Source organism: Pinus tabuliformis, chromosome 9 (assembly GCF_031772625.1).
Source record: "Pinus tabuliformis cultivar Carrire ecotype Pingquan chromosome 9, CPIR1, whole genome shotgun sequence".
NCBI lineage: Eukaryota > Viridiplantae > Streptophyta > Pinopsida > Pinales > Pinaceae > Pinus > Pinus tabuliformis.
In genome coordinates this window covers 1,200,351,533-1,200,372,713 of record NC_142307.1, presented here as the reverse complement: position 1 = coordinate 1,200,372,713, position 21,181 = coordinate 1,200,351,533, and the positions used below count along the sequence as shown (strand labels likewise).

Below are 21,181 nucleotides of genomic sequence, written 5' to 3'. Positions count from 1 at the left end.
CATACCTTCGTGCATTTTCTTCAATCGAAGAGATCTATCATGTCCTTGACCATGCTACCAGAGAAATTCCCCATACTCATTGATACAAATGATGACATGACTTTAACTGAAAACATAGATGCATACATACCTCATCTTAGTTCTTTCCTTGATCATATAAGCTTCCTTTGATAGCTTCCTAGCTTGAGATTACCTCAATCTTTGTTTTGTTACATCTTTCCTTGCCTACATATCATCCTTTCTTGAATCCTCATAAGTGGAATTCCCATTGAGACATCTACTCTTCCTGAAAGTCATGAACCTTCTATTGAAGATTCCACCAGAGGATCCTAGTAGTCCTCAGCTTGCAAATGCTCCTTTTTACTGATAATAGTGGCCTTCCAAGATGATTCTTCTTGATCATGATAATTCCTTTATGCTTTTATGAGGTTATCTAATGGCTACATCCTTCCTACATGAAAATCTTTATCTAAGATATCTCTACATAATGCTCCTATATTCCTGAAGATACCATTATCATAAATCATGCATTCTATCCTACTGCTACATGTCCTATGATACCCAAAAATTTAAAGAAGACTTATGTGAAGAAGTTGATCTCAATCATGGTAGAGATCCGTAGGGTCCTCCTTCTTCTGCTTCTTATCTTCTTCTTTCACTTCCCGTGTAATGTGGGCTTCTTCTCGTTTCCTCCCATTGTTGTCCTTATTGAACTTAGGAAAATCCCTATTATAGCGTCCATACTCTTGGCAGCCAAAACATTTGACTCTGGACATATCTCTTTTACCCTTTCTCTGTAGACCAAACTTGCCAAATTTCTCTTTTCTCTTGGCCATAGCAGCAAATGCCCGCTCCTTTGATCCCACATCATCCTTGGCTTTGAGTCTAGTCTCCTCAATTTTGCATAGAGACCAAAGTTCATTCAACGGGGTAGCTTCCTTCTTGGCATATATTATTTATGTGAAGTTTCCCCATTCCTCAGGTAATGCATTGAGCACCACAATTGTCATCTCTCTATTTGACATAACTTCTCCTAATTATTGTAGTTGGTCTCTCAACTTAGAGACGTTCATGAAGTAGGGGGCCATTCCTTCTTCCTTGGAGATCTTGATTTAATACAATTCATTATGCAACAATAAAACTTCTCCAATTGTACTAACTGAAAATAGCTCCACTAGCTTATCATAGATTTCTTTAGATGTTTCAAGTTTGGAAACAGAAGGAATGAGAGGGTCCTTGATGGATTCTATCAGAATCCTTTGAGCCCTTGCTTCATCCTTATTATATATTGCTAGGGCTTGAGTTTTTTCCTTAGCAGGAACAATGACACTCCCTTTAATGCAGTCTGGAGGTTCATTTTCTTTAAGAAGTAGATCAGTCCTCTTTTTCCATGCAAACAAATTAGTAGTCCCAACCAATTTGTTGCTTTCCTCTCAAAAAGACATTTTGGCATTTTCAGAAGAGGACATAAAAATACTTACTTGAGAGTGTTAGGGATGAGGAGATCTTATTGCTTCCTTGATGAATGGAGTTTTGGTTTCTTGGATCTTGGAGTTCTTCAAGATGCTTCCTTCACGGTGTCTTGAGAGAGTTTTTCTTGTTGATGAAACCTTCTCAATGTGTAGATTGGGATATCTTCAATGATGAACCTAGATTTTCGGTGTCTTTCTTTGAAGATGAAAGATATTTGATGGAGACTCTTCTTGGATGTATCTTCTTGTAGAGGCCCTTAGATGGAAGGATTTCTTCTTTCGTTGTTCCTAGGCTAGTAATCCTTCTTGATGGATCTAGGAGAGGAGATGGTAATCCTCCTTGTCTTTGATGGATACAGAACCCTTGCTTGTAGATCTGATGCGTCAACCTTTGTGTGCCCTTTCTTCTTGATCTTAATGCTTCAATCTTCTATGCATTCTTGAGATGCCCTTCCTTGATGTGTCATCTTAACTCCAATACCAAGTTGAAGAATCTAGGGCATCTAGGTTATAATGAGATTCTTTTGACGATGATAACAATTTGTGAAGTACTTTTACTTTTCTGATTAGCACAATCTTCTCTTATTATTATTAGTGTGTGTTCTCTTACTTCATCAAATAGTTAACAAAACAAAAGAGACGAGAACACAATATGTTGGCTCTCAGTCACGACAAAACCTCTCTCTCCTAGAGAAGAAAACCCTTATGCAAATTTCTCTTATTGAAGCTTCAATTGAAAAATACCAAACCCTAGACCCTTAACCAGTTGATCCTCCAAGCACAAGATACAATATTTCTTCTTTTTGTCCTTCAATTAACGCCTTCTTCTTCCTTTTCACTTCTTTCAACAACTGAGGGTTCTTTTCCAGCAACTACAGAAAGCCTAGGTCTCCTTAGAGACCTCTTCTTTGGAGTCTTCCTTTCCTTCTCTACTTCACTTGGAAGTCTTCCCTTTCCTTGACACTTAAGCTAGATAATGGGACCTTTCTTAAGAGATATTTCCACGTTAAGAGGCTGATCCTCTTACCTGACTTCAGATCTGAATTCTTCACACATTTGCATGATCTAGGGCTTGAAATGAGCCCTTTTGTTTTCCTCTTGCATTCGCTTTATGTGTCCTCTTCTTCGCTAGAGATAGAAGCTTTATTAGAAGTATTTTCTTAGCCCAATCAAACTTGGTTATGTTGTTTCACTTGTGGATCTGATGTGATTGTAGCACTGCCCTCCTTTCTTCGCACGTGTGATAGAATTACACCCTAAAACAACCCTCCCAAATGCACTTTCTCTTGCTTCTTCTTCACTGCCCTAGAATCAACTTTATGCCCCTTTTCACACTTCTTTCTTGCCTCTTCTCTTTGCTGATTTCATAGATCACTTGATGGTATAATTGTGAGGTAGAATGACCCTTTATATAGGAATTTGTCCCTCCTTTTGGGCCAACTTGAACTAGTGAGTTTGACTTGACTTTAAGTGCACCAAAATTCATTCTTTGAGCCAACTTGAAGAGGAGACTTGTCTTTTCATTGGAGGATCACTTTTGACACATATCTTTAACCTAATTACATAGGTTACATAGTGTAACATGCCCTCAAGGGGTCTTCAATAACTACATTGACTTTTTGACTTTCCTAGAAGCACTCAAACATGTGCTTAACCTATCAAATGGGCAAGAAACCCATTCTTGATAATGCCAAAAATAATAATTCTTTTCTTTTACAAGTACAAAGATCAAAATTACATTTATGAAGACCGAACCTAGTTACACTTTCTTCAACATAAGCTTCTCCCTTGTTTGTCCCATTTGCAGATGGCTGAAAATCATTAGCTTGCAAATGGGAAATAAATGTGTGAGGTTCTATATGCCCACTGTTGGATTTTGGTAGGTCAATTATCCAACGGTCAACATATATAATGCCACACATTTACTGCCCATTCTCAAACCAATTTTTTTTCCTTTGCAACTTATAAAAATGGCAATGTTGTATTAAAAGAAATAAAACCCACTGGTCAGCTCTATGAAAGAGAATTTGAACTAGGAGAGTCTGGCTCTATAGAACGCTCTACATTGTTCATGTACATCACACATTATATAGTAATCATGGTTTTTAGGGAAGTTAGAACAATAACCTAACAAATAGAAACTAATTCCTATCCTGTGGTCACGTGAACCAACTCACACTATTCTAGGATATTCTCCATTATCTTCAACACTCCCCCTTAATGGAGAATGGGTTCACAAATATGCCTAACATCCCCCTAAACATTTCAAACTTAATCCTGCCAAGAGGCTTAGTGAAAATGTCTGCAAAATTGTCACATGTATTACAATATACCAAATGGATTTCTTTAGATCACACTTTCTCCCCGACGAAGTGGAATTGTGTATCAATATGTTTAGTGTTTTTGTGGAACACTGGATTATTAGCAAGTTTGATTGAACTATGATTGTCAAATCTGATTGTTGTTGTGTCTATCTGTTCTTCCCTGACATCTTGGAGAAGTCTCCGCAACCAAAATGCCTCACACGTTGCTGCACACATGGCTTGATACTCAGCTTCTGCTAAGGACAAGGAGACTGTGTTCTGCTTCTTGTTGCACCATGAGATCACTCCAGATCCAATGTTGAATGCATGACCTGTTATGGATCTACGATCATCTACATTTCCAGCCCAATCTGAATCTACAAATCCTATTAATCTAACATCAGAAGAGTCAGTGTAAATAATATTGTAATCTACAGTACCTTGTATATACCTCAAAACACTTTTCGATGCATTCCAATGGATTTCAAGTGCCTTGGACATATATTGTCTTAGCACGTTGATTGCATAAAAAAAATCTGGTCTAGTGGTGGTTAGGCAGATTAGACTTCCAACCAGCTGTCTGTAAAGTGTCACATCTGCCTCCTTTGAGCCATCTTCACTTTGCAGTTTGATGTTCTGTTGTAATGGCACTATTGCAGGCTTACACTAATCCATCCTAAATCTCTCTAATAAGCCTTTGGCATACTTTCCTTGGGACATAAATGTTTGTCTTGAATCTCTCTAGATCTCAAGACCCAAACAATATCTTAATTCTCCAAGGTGTTTCATTTCGAATACCTGTGACATCTATTGCTTGATTTCTTTAATCAGATATGTAGCATCACCTATAATGATCAAATCGTCTACATAAAGAGAAATCATCACTATGCACCCTTGTTCATCTTTCATGGTGTAAAGATTAGGGTCATTTTTGCTTATGTTGTAGCCAGCTTGCAGAAAAGATGAGTCAATCTTTTCATACTAAGACCTGGGTGCTTGCTTTAGTCCATAAAGTGTATTCTTCAATCAATAGACTAAATTTTCTTTCCCTTTCTGGAAAAACCCTTCAGGTTGCTCTAAATAAACCTCCTCTTTTAATTATCCATTTAAAAATGTAGACTTTACATCTAGTTGGTGTATCATCCAATGTTTCTTAATAGCTAAAGCAATTAACATTCTGATAGTGTTTAGTTTAGCTACAGGGGCGAAGGTTTCTTCATAGTCTATACCTTCTTTTTGTGAATACCCCTTTGCTACCAATCTAGCTTTTATTTTTTCTATGGTTCCATCTGCATTAATCTTCGGTTTGTATAACCATTTACAACCTATGGTTTGTTTTCCTTTAGGAAGTTCGACTAGTTCCCAAGTGTTGTTCCTGATTATTGATTCATATTCCTGTTCCATGGTTATTTTCCATTCTCTACATTCATTTGATTCTTTATAACCAGAAGGTTCAACCACATTCATCATACTAGTTATAAAGGAATTTTCCCTATATCTTGCAGGCAATTGAGCTTTCCTACCTGATCTCCTGATAGGTAGGGTAGCCTCAAAGCTTGTCTAATCATCATTCTCTTTTTCTTCCTGCTCCTGCTACTGCTATTGTTGTATATGTTGCCGCTGTTGTTGTTCATCTTCTGCCTTTGTCTACTGCTAATCTTGATTGTTTTTTTCTTCTTCTTCCACCAAGTACGGAATATCCCATTCCTCACTGTGCTCATCAGATTCTTCATGATCCTATTCATGGAATTTGACATCTCTACTAACAAAAATTTTGTGAGTAGAGGGATTAAATAATCTATAAGCTTTATGTTGTGAACAATACCCTATAAAGGTACATCTGATGGCTTTTGAATCTAGTTTTCTTTTGTCTTCCTTTGGAATATGGGCAAATTATTTAGACCCAAATACTCCTAAATGTTTTATTGCAGGCTTAAATCCATATAATGCTTCATAAGGAGTTTTAAACTCAAGACTCTTTGTAGGACTCCTATTTTTCAAATAAACCGCAGTATTCAATGCTTCAGCCCAAAACCCATTCAACAGATTCTTACCTTTCAACATGCTTCTAGCGCATTGCACCAATGTTCTATTCTTTCTTTCTGTTACTCCATTTTGCTGAGGAGTATGGGGTACTTTGAATTGTTGTAATATTCCATGGTCTTTACAATACTTGAGAAGCTCATCCTTCCTGTATTCTCCCCCTTGATCGGAGCGGAGAATTTTTATCTGCTTCCCTGTTTGCCTTTCAATCATATTATTAAACACCTTAAAGTATTGAAATGTGTGACGCTTCTTACTCAAGAAATACACCCAAGAAAACTTTGTGCAGTCATCAATAAACAGTAAAAAATATAGTGCACCTCCTAATGATTTTGTTTGCATGGGTCCACACAGGTCTGTATGCACTAATTCAAGTATATCCCTCTATTTCTTTTCTACTCGAGCAGGAAATTCTCCTCTATGCATTTTTCCTAATGTACACGCGTCACAATCATTATGTAGTTGCTTTAGTATAGGAAGTTCTCTTACCATTTCCTTCTTCTGTAGTAACAGAAAATCATTGTAATTGATATGACCAAATATTTGATGCCATAGCTCTTCTGTAGTCAAACTCTTGACTGTCAAGGCTCGAACTGGTGCAGGTCTTACATCCAACTTGTACAAACCTCCTGTTTGGATTCTTGTAGCGATTGTCTTCATGCCATCTAGCAGATCTTTAGTATAACAGTTAGATTTAAAAAATTCAACTTTAAGATCTTGATTTGTAATCATGGATATAGAGATCAAGTTCTTTGTTACACCAGACACATACATGACATTATGAATTTGTTTTACATTACCATTAGGTAGAATGACAGAAATTTTCCCACACCCTTTGATCTAATGACTTCTATCATCACCTAGGTAAATTTGTGCTCCTTCGTTGATTTCTTTAAAATCTTCGAACCAATGCTTGTTCCCTGTCATATGTGTTGATGCTCTCGAATCTACATATTAGATGTCTGCATCAACATTCTCATCAAAATCTGCCATAAACAATCTGAAATTCTGCACATGATTTTCATTCACGAGATGACCTGCGTGTCATTTCTACTTCTACTATTCTTCATGATATTTCTTCTTCTTTCACTCCTTGACAATATGACCAAGTTTTCCACAATAAAAACATTTAATTTCAGATTTGTTTCTATTCGGATGCATACCTTGGGTCTGATTCGGTCTTTTCTGTTAATGTCCTCTGTTTTGTTGTTGCGGATTTCCTTTCCTTTTGAAGGATTTCTTCTTCACCATCAATGCAAGATCATCACTCTGGGGCTTCAGAGTCAATCTTGTTTCTTATTCTTTCATTAGTATTGCTGTCAGCTCTTCAAACTTCAAGATTTTCTCTCTTGCATTTATCCCAGTGATGAACATTTGGTAGTCATTGGTCACACCATTCATGGTAATTGTTACAAGATCTGTATCATCAACTGTATGACCAATGTCTGCCAATTTGTTTTTCAGATATTTGATCCTTGCTATGAAGGTAGAAATTGTTTCATTCTCCTCCATCTTCAAGGATAAGCTCTTGCTATTCAGGAACAGAAGACGATTTGAATTCCTGATCTCATACAAATCCTTAAGAATTCCCCAGACCTCTTTAGTCAATGTCTTACACTCTCTAATGTGTGGTATGATTCAGTCTTTCACTGACATCTTCAACAATGTCTTTTCTCTACCTTCTCACCTCTCCCAATCTGGGATCGATGCTGATCCAGCCGCTGGCTTCGGCTCATCCCCATTGACAATCGTCCAAGCACTCTGCACTTCTAACAGAGTTTGCATCTTGAATTTCCAATTTGCATAATTGGAACCATCAAGCTTGTTATGCTCATTCAAGCATGCTTCAAACATATTATTATTCATCTTGGCGATTTAGACAAAAAAAAAAAATCAACAGGTAAAAGAAGATGTTAGATTTACCCCATATCTGTGACAAAGACAGATCACTGATCTTCAATGTTGTTTGATCTCGCAACACACCTGTAGATCACCGTGGCTTCCTTCACAGCCTCCAGACAACCTTCTATTGTCAGCCTCTGCAGCCTTCTCCAAGATGCAGCCTTCTCTTGGCCTCCACAGAGCCTTTTTGTTGTTTACACGATCATCGCAGATATACACCACTTATCTGAGACGTCGTCGTAGATGTACACCACTTATCTGCGACATCGTCGCAGCTATACGCCTAATATCAGAGACGGTGATGATAAGTGTGTTTGAGTAATCGTCGCGTTTATTTTCTAGAAACCTGTGATGATTTCGGTTTAGTCGCACCCTCCTCTCAGTGTACAGGTACCTCAACCCTGATGCTCTGATACCATGATAAAAATGGCAATGTTGTATTAAAAGAAATAAAACCCACTGGTCAGCTCTACGAAAGAGAGTCTGAACCAGGAGAGTCTGGCTCTGCAGAATGCTCTACATTGTTCATGTACATCACACATTATATAGTAATCATGGTTTTTATGGAAGTTAGAACAATAACCTAAGAAATAGAACTAATTCCTATCCTAAGGTCACATGAACCAACTCACACTATTCTAGGATATTCTCCATTATCTTCAACATCAACTAGTTGCATAGTTGGACTATGGTCACACGGACTTGTGTCCTTTCGTAGAGGTTATCCATACTTACACGTTTCCCACAATGAACATTTGTGAGCACCCCATACGTGAAATTCCCATCCTGTACTTATCTGTGAGCGGTTGGAATTGATATTAATGTCGACAATTTTCTCTCTTATTGAATATTAAAGTTGTATTGAATTTCATAGTGAGTTGGATTTAGATTATTTTAATGTCGAATTGAAAAAGGAGTTATTTATTAAGAGATATTATTAAAATTGTGCAAAATTTTATTTAGAAAGGGAATATAATCTCAATTTTTTAAATTTAATTTAATTTAAATTTAATATTTATTTATACAAAAATTAATTCAATTTTAATCATTTTAAAAGATTTTTTTTTTTTGAAGTTAGTGGTTTTACATTGTGTCAAATGTGGATTATATAGACTAAAAATTATTATTGGTAATAAGTTTAGAGTCTTGAGGTTGCTATTTAGAGCATCTTGTAAACAGAAAGCTATAAAGATAAGCTAGTTGTGCCATGACATACATGGACATGAGAAGACAAAAAACACTTGCTAATTAGAGCATCTTGTAAATAGAAACTTATAAAGACAAGTTGGTTGTGTCATGACATACATGGACATAAGAAGACAAAAAGGACTAGTAGTGCTACAAGAAAAAAACTAGTAAATGATAATAACTATTGGGCAAAATTCCCAAGCATCTACATTGCCTAGTCACTACCCTCATCCAAGGAGAATGATCTTGTGTAGTCTATACTGTCAATTTTTTCCAGCAGCTCAGCCAATATGATAGAATTCACTTACTGAGTCCATTACGTACCTCTATATGAGGTTTGAAATATTCAAATAATATTTAACCTTGTGCAATGATCCATAAAATGACTTGCGCTTGCTTAATGTCATAATCCATAAAATGACTTGTGCCAACTTTACACCAAATATAATGGAAACCTCAACACCCTTTAATATGAAAAAATCAAAATAATAATTAGAATCGAAATAATATTTCTAACCTTAAAAAAACAACTTAATTTTAAAATAATTAATTAAAAAACCAATAAAAAACAAATAAAAATTAAAATAATTAATTACAAAACCAACCAAATCATTCATTGATATAAAAACCAATAAAATCACACACACAAAAACAGAATTTGAAACACACACATACACTGCCATTATTGAGAGTTTGAGTTAAAGCCATAGGTTGCTGGAGGTTTTTAATTAAAAGTAGAGCTTCGAAGATATGCTTTGACCATACCAAGATCTCAAAACGGATTTGGGTCTTACTCACTTGAAAACTAATAGTTTATACGATTAGATCTATCGAATTATTTAATGAGAAGCAGAACTTTGAAGATATACTCGAATATTTAATGACATCAAAATGAAAATGAAAGTATATATATATAATCAATATTTTATTAACCATTGAGGAATCTGGTTGGTATAGACATGTTAGGCTGTACTCACAAAAATGTTTTTTTGTCCACGCAAAATGTAATCTCTCCGGATGCATACATGAGCGTGCCTACAATTATGATAAGACGAAGAACAATTTATTGTTTATGAACAGAAAATCATACATATAATTCTATCAGTACTTTCACCTACTAGATTTAATCATTGTAATTTATATGAAATTACAGCAAAATTTTCATCAGCTCTAACCGCTGAATAGACTGACATCATCCATAGAAACAAAGTTGGTAGGTTTAGCATATAAAAAATGAGGAGAGAGGAAAAATATGATTAAAGGTGAACAATATAAAATAAAGAATTCATCATAAATATTTAATGTTTTTTTTGTGAAATTGTAAAAGTATTTCATAAATAGTGATTTAGTTTTAAAATAGACGTGATAATTTTGTAGATCTAAAAATTGAGTCCTTTATTAATTCTAAGAAAATAACAAAAAATTGTAAAAATAAGAGATTTGAATATTCAATGTATACTTTTGAATATAAATGTAACTCTAAAGCCATTTTAAAAAATTCATATGCAAAATGCAAGTAAACTTAATAATCTAGATTTTCAAGTTCATTTTCTAGAATGGTTGTTGAGATTGAGCCAATTCCAAAAACATTATTTTGGTTAGTATACTTTATGGTATCATTAAATATGTCTTTAGCATTGTTTTGTAGCACTTCAGGTGGAAGCTCAACATCTCCACCATCTTGTGAACCACCATAATCTCACATTCTCGTGGGTCCAATCTAATTGTTATCAAGATAACAAGCGTAGATTTGAATGTACAAACACTAAATCTTGTGCCATTTTTATGTCTATCTGATTCCTCTTTGTTGAATAGATAAAAACATATTCACTCTAGTTTCTTTCACATGTAGAGGAACTAGTCACCTGTGAAATAAAATTTACATTATGTTAGCCATAGTCATTTGAAATTTTAAAAGGAAAATAATCCAAAATGAACATTAGACTTAATTGTTTAAACAATAAATCAATACATTAAAGGTATTTGTTATCGAGCATCCCCGTGAAAGCAAATGAATAGCCAACCGATGAAACAAGGGGGTCCTTGTACCATATTGCATCCAGAAGTCTATGATTCCAAGTTGTTCTCTGTTGTATCCACAATCTTCATTTGCAAAGTGGTCTTTTGACCCCAAATACTTTCCTAACTCAAGCTATAAAGCAATGTGATCCTTACGATCGTAACGCCTACCTAGAAAAGTGTTCTAGTTCTACATCACCTTTACATCTGAAGATGGTTTCTTACAAAACCATTTAGGATTGAGTAGGAATGAAATTGAATGAAGAGTGCTATGAAGCATTTTCCACTTTGACAAACTAAGCTCCCACAATTCATTTCTAGTGTCTTTGTCGATCCTAGAATTTTCATTTTCCTTTATGTCATGAAGTTTCTCTGTCATTTGATTCATACTCTCAAATACATCCCCTAAGCGTAGTTGATTACTATCAAATATGCAAAGGGTGGAAACAATAAGTGTAATGAGGGTGACAATATCTTCCACTCTCCTCCAAAAATCCTCTGAAAAAACCAATAATAATGTCCTCAACTTTTGAGTCATCCCCAATATGAGAACCCTTCCACCTTTGACAATACATTGATGCCAATACATTGATACCAATATTTTTATCAAAGATTGATGCTTTTTAATAAGGCATTGAAGCATAATGAATGCATAGGCAAATATAGTCTTGGTGCAACAAAGAAGCTAGAGTTTTGCATATTTCTTATAAATTGTTATGGATGTTGCATGATTAACAATAAAATTTTGTAACATCTTTGCTTTAGTTATAGCTTTATCAACCCATGCAATGTTATTAATATATTTTAGGATAAAATTCATGCAGTGTACAGAACAAGGAATTCAAAAAATTGTTGGTATTCATCCACAATCAACCCACCAAGAAGGACATTGTTTGAGGCACTATCTATAATAATTTGGACCATATTTTCTCTTTCAATTTTCTCTATTGCCTCTTTGAGGAGACTCATTAGATATGGACCATCTTTTGTCTTTCTTGTGGTATTATGAGATTTTTAGAACATAACTCATTTTGGGTTGGAAACCAAAATATTGATAAGGGGAGGATGGTTGATGTCTGTCCAACCGTTTGAGACAATGGAGACCCCAAATTCCTTCCAATTATCTTTAATGTCATAAAGTCTAGCTTCAATCCGAGCTCACCCTTCAAATAACTCTGTTGTCATAGTCTAAATAACATTGTTAACTATATTCCTTACTATTTCCTTCTAATAAGAAGATTTGCAAACATTGAAAGCTATGCGATTTGCGAAAAACAATATTCCAATGGATACACCAATATTTCGCCTCCCGTTTACATCCCATTAATTTTCAAGGTTGGGAACATAAATTTGATGTTGATAATAAGCATGTGGACCACCAACTGTCAATCTTATTAGGATTGATCTTGGCTTGAATTAAGCCTTCAACAATATGTCTCAACTTTTTAAGTTTATTAAATTTCTTAATTAAAGAAGTTTTCTCTGTTTTAGGTACACTCTAACACAGTCGTTTCATTAGAGGTATTTTGAGGTCTAAAATGGGCCTTCTAAGAAAACTGTACAGCCAAAATAATCTTTATAAGATCCAATAGGATTCATGATGATGATGTCAACCATGGGGGGTTGATTCACAATTTTTGAAGTAAAAACGTAAAAAGATTAAAAAATAATAAAATAATAAAACCACTTTTTCAACTCTTATTTTCAACTTATCTCCCTAAAGATCTACTCAAATTTTGAGCGGGGTACTCATTGGATGAAAAATTCAATTTCTCATCCAAAGAGTACTCATGTTGCATACTTTCAATGGACCCTGCTACACAGAAAATGAGACATACATGAAAAAATGTGATTGTAATAACGTTTTTCATGTATTTCTCACTTTTCGTGTAGTATGGTCCATTGAAAGCATGCAACATGAGTACTCCTTAAATGAGGAACCAAATTTTGCATCCAATGAATGTTGCCACTCAAATTTTGAGTAAACCCATAGGGAAATAAGTTGAACATACGAGTTGAAAAATAGTTTTTATTTTTTCCCTCTAAAATTTGATGATGTAATTTAACTTTATTTTATTATTTCCACTATTATTTTATAATTTCTTTAAGAAGCCCATATATTTCAAAATTTCTCTATTGATTTATTTTTCCCCATTCCAAATAAATGTCATCAAACTCTTCCTACATTCTCTGATTTGTGTGTTTTACAATAAGAGAAAATACAAACATTTGAACCAGTGGTTCCACTTTCTCCTCCAATATAAGAGAGTGCATTACATAGCTGCTCATAGCCTTGCTTCATAGATTTTTTTTTGCTTCTTGATATTTTTTCTTTAGATTTTTTTTAAGCTACAGTGGAAGATTTCTATTGGGAAATGGGTGTTCTACTTTGTAATGTTGATGAACCTTTTTCCATTGCAATGAAAAACGAGTGAAATAAAAAATTAGATAATTCCTTACTATAACCAATTTTAATTTGCACAATTTATGTTTGAAAATTAGTTAAAAGAATAAAAATAAAAATTAATTGATACTTAATTAAAAAAATACAATTAACTAAAAATTTGAAAAGGTAAGTTTATTCACATGCGTAGTAGTTTGATGTACTGCAACTCAAATTCCATGACGCCAATTTCTTTTATAAAACTATGTGCAAATTTTATAAAAAAAATTCAACTCACTGTCGTATAAATGTTATATGCTATTTTACGCTTTAACAAATTCGAATTTCAAATAAATATATCTAAATTAGTTAAATGGTAATGTTTTTTTGATTTTATGCTATTTTAGGCTTTAACAAATTTGAATTACAAATAAATGAGTTAAATGGTAATGTTTTTGGTTTTTATTTGGTTAAAAAAGAGCTATAATTTCAACGGTATAATTTATATAATTTAAATATTTCCAAAAAACCAGATTTATTTATATAATAAAAATTATAATTTAAATATTAAAAAAATCCAACCAACAAAAGTAAAATATGTATCATCATGAAACATTAACAAAAATATGTATCATTACACACGTAACATCACTAAAAACTGACATACTTTTCACCATTTGATTATCTTAAGCTTGATAATTTGGCCCAATTTATAAGCTCTACAGTGTTATAATAATAAAAGTTTTAATAGACATTTTCTTATGGGTTTTTACTTTTGCATATGACAAAGTTAAAAATTATTAATGCATATGAATAATTAAATAGAAAATCGATTTAAAAGTTAATGAGAAAATTTATGAAATTTTTACTAATATTTAAATAATAAAAAAACTTTATAATTACATCAAAGGTGTTTTTATGATGGGTTTGGCTAAGTAGATTCAACTAATAATAAAGCCTTAATTTACTCTTCCTCTATTCAACAATTTTTAAACACGTGACAAAACACAATAATTAGAAAGCTTTGTGAAAACACAAAAATTAGAAAGTTTTAGCAATATGCAATCCTTTTCTAGGACTATGCATTGACATGGATATTTTGGAAATTACATCCAAAAAGGTTCGTTGCAGATTTTAGAAATTTAAATCATGAGTTAAAAAAACTAAGAAAAGCAGAGCATCAAGACATAAACGCCAACTCGAAACATTAGTCTTGTATAGTGCACATGTGTATACACATGCTTTTTCCATAGGGATAAGCTTTAATAAATCTTTAAGGTATGCGTCTTGAATTTTTATATCCAAACAAAGCTAATTAAAAGTTTAATATTTTTTTAATATTTAAAATATACAATTGAGATGACTCTAACAAAATATTTTATTCCAATGAACCAATCAACATTAAGAAGTTACAAGCCTTTAAATGATAAATGGAAAAAATTATATATACATTAAAAAATAAAAGGAAAAATAAGCGTCACGACTCTTGAGTTTTGATATCCAAACAAACTGAATTAAGAGTTTAATATTTTTTTAATATTTAAAATATAAGTTACACGAAATTGAGATGAATACACTCTAACAAAATATTGTATTCCAACGAGCCAATTAACAATAAGAAGCTATAAGTCTTTAATCTGCCTCAAAATAATTTTTCCTGTTCCAAACCCACCAACCAAGCTTTCCATTTACAATAATTAAAAGTCTTTTTCCCCAGAGGAAAAATTTTAGACTATGCCCAAATTCAAGGACCTAGCTTCAGTATTTTGCATGATCCAATTCACAACTTAAAGTATGCAGGGTGGCCAAATGGAATTTGACCTCAAAGTCAAAGCTTCAGTTCAGTATTGCACAAATTTTGAAGTATACTCAATGTTCTAATGCATACTAACCCCGAAATCAAGGTCTTAATTCAACTATTTTGTAGAGCCCATTTTATGACAAGTATCCACAATGGTCACTTCCAAATGCAGCAAGCATCTTAGAACTCATATGTTCTTTATACACAATTGAACATAAAAGTATCCAAATGCAAATTTACATAAATTATCAAGAAATGTAAGTCCTTAAACAAGAGAGCACCCAAAATAGTCCTTTCTTCACACACATAGAAAATATATATCATTGGAAAATTGATATAGACATTAGCGAATCTTCCATGAAAATAGAGAATACCATGAATTTAAAGGAAAATTTCTAGTGAAAATACAAAAGGTTGGCATTACCAATTAATATATACACAATTTTTTCCAAGATTATGTAATGACATGAATGATTTTGGAAATTACATCCGAAAAGATTAATTGCATATTTTAGAAATTACTTCATGAGTAATACCTAAAAATATTTTAAAAAATCAACAAAAGCAGAACATCAAAACATAAACGCCAATTCGAAACTTTACTGTTGTATAGTGCACATGCGTATACACATGCTTTTTACATAGAGTGAAGTTTTAATAAATATTTACCATATGACTCTTGATTTTTGATATCCAAACAAAGCCAATTAAAAGTTTAATATTTTTTAATATTTAAAATATAAGCTACAGAAAATTGAGATGAAGACACTCTAACAAAATATTGTATTCCAATGAACCAATTAACATTAAGAAGTTACAAGTCTTTAAATAATAAATGAAAAAAATGATATATATATATATATATATATATATATATATATATATATATATATATAGGAAAAATAAGCATCATGACTCTTGATTTTTGATATCCAAACAAATCCAATTAAGACACTACTACACAAAGGGCACTATTAAGACATTTTTTAAGACAAAATAAATATTTTGTCTTAAAAAGTCACTTTTTATTTTAGTTATTTTACATTAAAATTTAATATCAATTGACTTGTCTTATATAAAAAATTTAAGACAAAAACAATTTGAGACAAAAACCTTTTAAGATAAAACTTTATGTTGAAGACAAAAACAGTTTGAGACAAAAACAATTTCAGACAAAGATATTTTAAGACAAAACTTTATATTTAAGACAAAAAAGGTTTGAGACAAAAATATTTGAAGACAAAAATTAATATTTAAGACAATGGCCATTTAAGACAATGACAATTAAGACGAAATTCATTTAAGACAATTAGCAATTAAGGCAAAATCATATCAACTTAAGAAAATATTATCTAACACCTGCAAAATTGACTATGACAGTGTGCCCTAAGTCTACCAGCTTGTAGGCTACTACTGTCTCATGCCTATACCGAGGTTTTTATTTCACTTGTCATTCATGGTTTTTTTGTTTTTTTGTTTTGTTTTGTTTTGTTTTTTTTGTTTTTTTGTTTTTTGGTTTTTGTTTTGTTTTTTTTTAATAAGTCTACTCCTATATTGATACAAAATATTTTTACAGAGAGGCCTCAGCCTTGAGAGGTCTAGCCCAGAAAGGTGACTTACTCACATTACATTTTTGAAAATTGATCCAAGAAGATTAGCTGATGACTGACTAGAACCAAGACATGACTGGTACATTGAGATAGAAAACAACGTTGTGAAAAAATGTAGACTGACCAGAATACCGAAACAACTTGTCTAAGCTTTTACATATGATCATGGGAGTGCTGCCCAAGTCAGAATTGTAATCTAAGTAAAAAAGCAACAAAACCCTAAGCTTTAAACAAACATGGAAACTACAACTAGAGAACGAAACCTTATTATGCATCTTGATCAGTGGAAGGCGCTTCTTCCACGATATGACAACCAAAACTGGAGGAATAATCATCATCTGAGGGATTGCCCTTTTCGCTTGGAGAACCGCCTTCAATAGGAACACTCAAACTCTCCCGAGTTGACATAACCTCGGAGGCCGAACCACCTGGAGCCTTGTTCTGCTGGCTATGAACCTGATAAGTGCCAGGCGACTCTTTCTCCCTCGTCTCTGTAGTCACATCTGGAGATGCCGACACCGAACCAACTGTGCCTTCGCTCAGCTGAATAGTTACAGAAGCAATGAAAGAGTGATTACTGAGAGTATAGGGAATTTGAAAATGGGCCGTATGAGCATGAATATTATGAGAGCTTGACTGTAAAGCATATTTCCCCCGGCCACGTCCACGACCTCTCCTGGTGGTTGGATGGTAATCAGAGCTGAATCCTGATGAGCAAGAGGAGGAGTCCATGGAAGAGGAAGAGGGCTGGCGAATGGGTCACCCCCGGGAGCCTCCCCTTCTACAGCCCATTCTTTGGCGCAATATAGGCATGCTGAATAGAGCCGAGGGAACAGAACGAGCAGCAAATCTTTGCAAGCCGGGAGAGACGGGAATGGGGAGAGCAACCTCGCTCAAAGAAGCACTGATAATGGCGGAGGACAGGCAGCAAATAAAGTTGCAGGAAGGTCTTTGGAAAGCCAGAAGTTCTAGCTGAGAATCAACCCTGCATTTCAGAGCGCAGCGATTCCCTGGACTAACCCGAGAGCAGAGCGCTGCGACAACAAGGATACCAAACATTCGCCGAGGAGGAACAATGAAGAACTGGAGGAGCGCCATGACATAAGAGCAGAAATGCCAATTTGGGGTGTCGGGTTGCATTAACGCAGCATTAAATGAGCTTACCAGGAGAATGAAGGTTGGCAGCGAGTGAGGCCAGATGGCGTTGGGTGTGAACCACGCGCCAGCCCATCCAGCCGCCTTCGTACCCTTATCTGTACTGCACACCCGCATCTGGGAGGGATAGATCTTGTTGCACCAGAAGAGTGCAGTCTTGTTTGAGTTGCTCATCATTAGAACTGCCCAGAGGACTAGAGAAGAAAGGGAATTGCTGATCAGATCCTTGATTTTCCAATCTATCTACTACCTTGTTGGCTGATCGCCGAACGTGCTGGAAGGTGATGCTGCGGGGCGCCTTGAGCCATTCTTCAATTTGCTCCAATCTACTTAGAAGCTGCCAGCTTGAAGCGATCTTTCCTGTAGATGTACCTGATTGGATCTGAATAGCTGCCTCTATTAAGATTTGTGAGTCCCCTTCTACCACTAGAGGGAAAAAAATTTCAGTTTCTGCTATGCAGATGCCCTTCCATAAGCCTTCAAGTTCGGCAGCATTGTTGGTGTCTCTTCCAATCGAACCATGATATATATGCAGAGCCAAGCCGTCAGCATTTCTGAGAATACCACCATAACCAGCCGGCCCCGGATTTCCCTTGGCTGCCCCGTCGAAGTTCAACTTAAAACACTGGGAGGCAGGAGGAGACCAAAATTGGGGGGAATCAAAATGAATGGAGGGATTGAGATTGACGTGAGCTGAGAAAAAGAGATTCAAATTCCAATTTTCCAGAATGAGGCGTTCCTGGGGTGAGGCTGGCAGGTCCGAAGTTTGCCATTGTTTCAGGGCGAGGGTTTCTTGAAGGTTCTGTTTGAGAAGAAGCCAGAGGGAGTCCAGGGGCGAATGGAGATTTTTGAAGATCCTGTTATTTCTCTCCTTCCAGATGATCCAATAGACGAAGCCCGGTAAAAGGTTCCAGAGGGCGTTGAGTACAAGACTTTGGAAGGGATGCTGAGGCCAATTCCTGATTGTATTTATAATGTCTCCCTCACGTCTGCCTATTCTCCTATTGCACTGTGCTATTCTCTCCCAGAGTTCTGCTGCTAGTGGACAGGTATCCAAAAGATGCAAGATGGTCTCTGTATGGAGGTTGCAATTGGGACATCTGGAAGGCCCAATAAAACCTCGCTTTTGAAGATTGTCCCAAGTGAGGATCCGTTGTTTGCTTAAAAGCCAAAGGAAAGTAGAGACTTTGGGCCAGATGCTTGGTTGCCAGACCTTATCCCATAGTTGATCCTTAATTATCTACGTTGGATGATAGAGAAGTTGGTATGCTTCCTTGGTGGTGAATGTCCCTTTGGGAGTATATCCCCATCGAATTTTGTCCCTCTGATCAGAGAACTTGATTTTCCTTAGTTTGAGCTCTTGATCGATCTCTTCATAAGTTTCCTCCTGCCAGTTGGCTTGCCAGGTATCTGCTGATCTCCATTGTTGAAAGCCTTGAGGGGATCGCTGCTGCCAAAATTGATGAACATGGGTTTGATCATTGTGCTGCATAGTAGCCTGCCATTTGGGTTTGTGGAAGAGAGCAGCGAGTTTGGGAAGCTGCTGCCAGGAGTCTTCCCAAAATCTTGTTGTGGTACCCAAATGAATTTCCCAAAAACTGTGCGCTTGAATAAAGGCACTGTGCTGCCTGGCTGCATTCCAAATTAATGATCCAGGGGTGGTAGTACTTATGCGAATGAGCTCCTCCGAGGAACTTCCGGGAGCATATTTGGCTTGCCAGATACGGGCCCAAGGAGAATGCGGCTTGGAGACCCATTTCCACCAGATTCGGGCACCCATGGTGTTATTGCTGTGGAGGGGATCCCTTAGACCAAGCCCACCAGCTGACTTCGGAAGACAGACCTCAGTCCATTTGACCAGTGCCCATTTTTTGTTGAGGCCCGAGGAACCCCATAGGAAATTTCTCTGAAGATTGCGGATTCTCTTAAGAACCCATTTGGGAGCTGCCAATATGGAGAATAAATACAATGGCATGGCTTGGAGAATGGATTTTATTAGGATGAGCCTGCTGGCGATATTAAGCGAGCGGAAGGTCCAGGAAGAGATCCTGGTTTCTAAATTGTCAAGGAGGGATCTCTAGGAGGCATGTTTGATGGCTGAGTCTATCAGGGGAGCTCCGAGATATTTCAAAGGAAGCACAGCTATCAGAAACCCCAAGATCCTGGCTATATTTCTCTGAGTGAGGATGGGGGTGTGGAAGAAGAAGAGCTGGGATTTGGAGGCATTGATGGTGGTGCCTGAAGCTTCTGAGAAGAGATTGAGCAGTGAAAGGAAAGCAGAGGCCTCTTGAACTGAAGGGTGGCCAAAAAGCATATTGTCATCAACAAATTGTTGATGAGAGATGGGAGGTTGACCATGAAGAGAAATTCCCTTTAAAGAGTGAGAAGAGATGGCAGAATGAAGGAGGCGACTGAGACCTTCGGCCATGAGAACAAAAAGGAACGGAGATAGAGGGTCACCTTGATGGATACCCCGGGAAGGACGAAAAGGCGAGGAGGGAGAGCCATTCAGAAGGATGGAGAAACAGGGGGAGGTAATAAGATTCATGAGCCATCGCGTCCAGGTAGCACTGAAGCCAAAAGCTAATAGCATTTGATTGATATAGGTCCAGCTAAGTTTATCGAAGGCTTTAGACAGATCTAGCTTGAGAATCATACCTGGCTTTTTAAGAACCTTGAGAGAATGGATCACTTCATGTGAAAGAATGATACCATCCAGAATCTGGCGTCCTTCTACATAGCCAGTCTGCTCAGGAGAGATGAGGAGAGGGAGTAGAGGTTTGAGCCTGTTCGCCAAGACTTTTGAGATGAGTTTGTAGATGATGTTACAGAGAGAGATGGGCCTGTATTTGTCTGGAGTACTAGATTCTTCCACCTTTGGCACAAGCGCTATGAAGGTCGTGTTGAGGGATGGGAGGATCCAGTGCATCGATCTCGCTTCTTCCACCAGTTCCCAAACCTCTATTTTGATGTGCTCCCAGAAGGCGTGGAAAAAATTGGTTGTGAATCCGTCAGGTCCAGGTGCTTTGCCATCCTTAAGCTAGGCCAACGCATCCTCCACTTCCTGCATAGAGATTGGCTGGAGTAACATATTGTTTTGGTCCTCCGTAATGATCTTGGGAATATGCTGTGTGATGGAACGTATTGCCTGAGTTCTGCAACCTGGAGGTTCTCGAAGAATGTCCTGAAAGTACTCTTTGAATTCTTGTTCCATTTCTTCATGTGCCTCTAGATGCTCTCCTTGCCCATTATTGATGAAGGCAATGTGATTGTGCATTCTCCTTTGAATTGTGGTCCTGTGAAAG

The 21,181-nt window shown here is 36.0% G+C and overlaps 1 pseudogene; it reads left to right on the top strand.

Annotated features, from left to right (window-relative positions):
• The window catches only part of LOC149152843 (vacuolar cation/proton exchanger 1a-like), a 198,678-nt pseudogene that overhangs the window by 5,958 nt on the left and 171,539 nt on the right, over window positions 1-21,181 (top strand).